This window comes from Pinus tabuliformis, chromosome 9 (genome assembly GCF_031772625.1).
Source record: "Pinus tabuliformis cultivar Carrire ecotype Pingquan chromosome 9, CPIR1, whole genome shotgun sequence".
NCBI classification, from domain to species: domain Eukaryota; kingdom Viridiplantae; phylum Streptophyta; class Pinopsida; order Pinales; family Pinaceae; genus Pinus; species Pinus tabuliformis.
Window position 1 is genome coordinate 1,575,207,512 of NC_142307.1, and position 4,285 is coordinate 1,575,211,796.

A 4,285-nucleotide genomic window follows, 5' to 3' on the forward strand; every position below is an offset into this window, starting at 1 on the left:
ATCCAAAGTTATACATTTCCAATCTCCATTAAGGGGAACAGAGGGAGAGTCAATGTGGTCTTGCCAGCGAAAGTTGAACCAACATATTTCTGTAGTTTCAGAATTTGGGTAGAAAACTACAATCTATGCTATGCCAATAAAAATATTACAGCTTTACATTCTCCCAGGCTTCACCCCCTTCTCCTTCAGATCATTACAGCTTTACCTTCTCCCAGACTTCATCCCCTTCTCCTTCAGATCACCTCAATTCATATATCTGCTCCTTATGAGCATACGCATGACTGCATTGTTTGCACTGTACTTCTCTCATTTTTATTAATTTTAGTTGCAGTCATGCTTGTGCTCAATGTGGAGACAAACAGTTATAGGTTTTGAGACCCCACTTTAAGAATTTCGTTTTCACATAAACCAATCCTATATTACTTTGACTGATTTGCAATGATACTGAATGCAGTGTGACCATGAATGACAGATAAATTCAAAAAAACTTTGATTCAAGAACATCATACTGGTCAAGAAATATAACTAAATTCAAAAGAAACTCTGATTTATTAATATCATAGTTGGCATGGCAAGAAAACGGGATGAAACCAGTTGAATTTATCTCTGCAAATATCACTCGATGGAATGAGTGTTAAATGAACTATTCAATATCCATGAGAAACATCGAAATGCGTATTAAATCGACTATTCAATATCCATGAGAAACCAACCATGTTTCTCATGCACAAAAATAATTTCCATGTAGACAGACTCGAGACCAATTACCCATATTGATGGATTCTTAACCAAATTTCACTAAAATGTAGGCAGGGTCAAGACCAATTACGACCAATTACCCACATTTATGGGTTCTTAACCAAATTTCAATACAATGGACTGAAGTTGATACCAACTACTAGTTGATATGGGTTACCTTCCTCTGTTCTACTTTGGGTCACTTAAATTCATGTATCTATTATTTATGAGCATAGGCATGACCTCTTTTTTGCACTGTAATTTTGTAATTTTCTCATTCTTATCATTTTCTAGTTGCAGCCATGCTTGTGCTCATAAATGTGATGTTGTAACAAACAGTCACAGAGTTTGAAATCTCACTCTAAGAATTTCGTTTTCACATAAACGAATCCAATATTACTTTGATTGAGTTGCAGTCATAGTGAATGCAGAATGGCTCTGCATGACAAATAAATTGACGGAGGACCTCCTGATTTTAATAACATTGTAGTTGTCAACAAGCCGAAGGGGCCGAAACAATATTTAATTTCGTCAAAACATATCACAAAGATGGACCCTAAAATCCTATTTTCAGACTCTTGTTTTTCCATAAACGGATCATACATATTACTTTGATTGATTTGCAGTCAGAGTGAATGCAGAGTGGTCCTCTGTGGCACATAAATTCACAGAAGAATTTCTGATTTTACGTATCATAATTGTCAAAAGGCCTAAATGGCAGGAACGAATTGAATTTAGTACAAAATTTATACAAAGTTATGTGTTCTTACCTATATCAGACTTTGACCCAAAAACCTTTACACTTATTAACCATGATATAAAACTGCCATGTAATGACCGAAGCAGTCGTCTAATCACGTAACAAAGTTTCATTAGGCTGTCAGCATCTAGCATAAGCGTAATCCAACCAGAGTTAGCAATAATGTTCCACCATACACAGAATTTGAATCTAGAACAGCATAATCCAACCAGAGTTGCAATAATGTTCCGCCATACACAGAATTTGGATCAGAAGACTTGTTTAAAATATTTTGTTCACCGAAAAACAATGCTTTTACTATAAATTTAGCTTACTCCCTATCAAGAAACACTAAAATTTCTCACTTCGTCTGGACACTGACGCCCTCGGCCCCCGCAATGATGACAGCCGAGGCCAGATCTAAAAAGAGCCCGTGCTCGACGACGCCCTCGAGGGCCAGTATGGCCTTGGCCGCGGCCCTGGAGTCCTTGATCGGAGACTTGAAATACAAATCCACAATGTAATTCGAGTTATCCGTGACATAGGGTTTGTCTCCATCGCTCAACCTGAGCTTGGCCTCACAGCCCTCGGCCTGAAAAAGCGCTTGCAGCCTGGAAGCATTGTACTTCCAGCAGAAAGGTACCACTTCCACCGGCATGGCGAGGCCACTTCCGCCTAGGCCGCTGACAAGCTTCGATTCGTCCACAACGACCACGAATTTGGCCGAGGCAGCCTCCACCATCTTCTCGCGGAGGAGCGCCCCGCCGCGGCCCTTGACAAGGTTGAGCTCCGGGTCGACCTCGTCGGCGCCATCAATGGCGAGGTCGATTTTGGGGTGCTCGTCAAGGACTGAGAGTGGAATGCCCAGCGAGGCGGCCTGCTCGGCGGTGCGTTTGGAAGTTGGAATCCCCACTATGTCCCGGAGCTTGCCTTCCTTCATAAGCTCGCCAATTCTGGCCACGGCGAAGGCAGCGGTGGAACCGGTGCCCAGCCCTAGCACCATCCCACTCTCTGCATACTCAACGGCTTTCTCTGCAGCCATTTTCTTCAACTCGTCCTGCGTCAGGGCGTTGCTCGACATGGTGGCTCGAGCTGATAATCTGGAGGGCCTTTTGCTCGTGGGGTAGAATTGGAGGCGGTGGGCATTGGGATTCAAAGCTCTCAATTTATTGAATTGTGAGGAGATGGGCGGGATTCCCTTGCAAAGTGCAGTACCCGATGGAATCGCCATGGCCATGGAACACTGAGACCATGGACAGAAACGCAGTGGGCTGGATAATATTCGTCAGCCTTTTGGGCCCCGCCATGGCCATGGAACACTGAGACTATGGACAGAAACGCAGTGGGCTGGATAATATTCGTGGGCCTTTTGGGCCCCTTAATTTGCCGGCCACAATCCCCCAATCTTCGATTCGATCCCTGATCTCTTGTAGCAAGGACCCACATGGCCATGTTCCCAAGAAAGCACTCTGGAGCACCGTTTCTGTTACAATGATTGTGAAGTGAAGAGGGCCACATTGTGGCTACAATCATTGGGCTCTGATTGCCTATCGTTTGCCGCCTTTATTTATGCAGTAGCTAAAACCGGATGCAGGGGGCCTCAAAGAGAGGACAAAGGTTCAAACCTCCTCCAGCTCGCTGCCCCATGATAGGTTTACATATGTTTATAATGTACTCATTATAACAATAATAATTTATTTTGGAAGTTAGGTTGAATCACAGATCACATAGCGTATAAGTTGTTTTTTTTTTTTTTTTAAATCCAATTTAGCTATATCCTTCCATCAGTACAATGCATCAACTTCATTATACATATAGTGGATTGCAATGATTTTACTATCTCTTACAGAAGCTCAAAACTTAATCCTTCATACACATTGATGCTTATTCTCATCTTAGAATATTGTTACTCTGTAATGGTATCAAACTTCATTATACATATAGTGGATTGCAATGATTTTACTATCTCTTACAGAAGCTCAAAACTTAATCCTTCATACACATTGATGCTTATTCTCATCTTAGAATATTGTTACTCTGTAATGGTATCAATTGATAGAAATATTAGAAATTAAGGGCAAAACACTCATGATGATGTGTGAGTGACATGCCATAGATTTAGTTGTATTAACATGACTTTTCAGGATATTTAATTTCATCTTAAAATATTGTAAGTATGTCAAAGTATCAATGGATAGAAATATTAGAAATTAAGGGCAAAACACTATGACGATGTGTTGTTGAGACGCTGCAGATTTAGTTGTATTAACATGATTTTTTTGGATTAGTTGGTGGTATGAAATGTGTGGATTGACTTGTGGCATGAGAGATGCGAAGAAATAGTGTTTTGTTATCTTCCACATTTAGAGGGGTCTTCCTAACCTCAGTTGCCACAAAGTTTAATTTTAGGCAGGGGAAACTCCATGCTTACATTTTGGTAAGTGTCTAGGAAAATGATGATGCCACCACATAGAGGTTGAGCTTTGTGGCTACCATTTCTGCCAATGAATTTCCTTTCTAGTGTAGAAAGAATAAAATAGTGTTGCAACTACTTAGGTTCTTCAATATCATATACTATTCATGTCACCTTCTAAATATTCACTTCAAAAAATAATCACATGAATATGTACATTTAGGGTATGATAGAAGTTCCGCCCATTGCCACATTAGTGGACACTTCACTCTTTTTAGGATGGTTCTTTTAGAGCAAGGGGGGTTTCTCGAAATAAGATTTCCAAATAATCCTTAAAACCTAAACGACTAATATGATATTGGTAAAAAGAAATTTAATATTTTCAATAAATATGT

General features: G+C 40.4%; 1 pseudogene; it reads right to left on the bottom strand.

The window, feature by feature from the left end:
- Positions 1-1,626: 1,626 nt before the first annotated feature.
- LOC149154694 (putative ribose-5-phosphate isomerase 3, chloroplastic pseudogene) lies at positions 1,627-2,972 on the bottom strand (annotated as a pseudogene).
- Between the last annotated feature and the right edge of the window lie 1,313 nt (positions 2,973-4,285).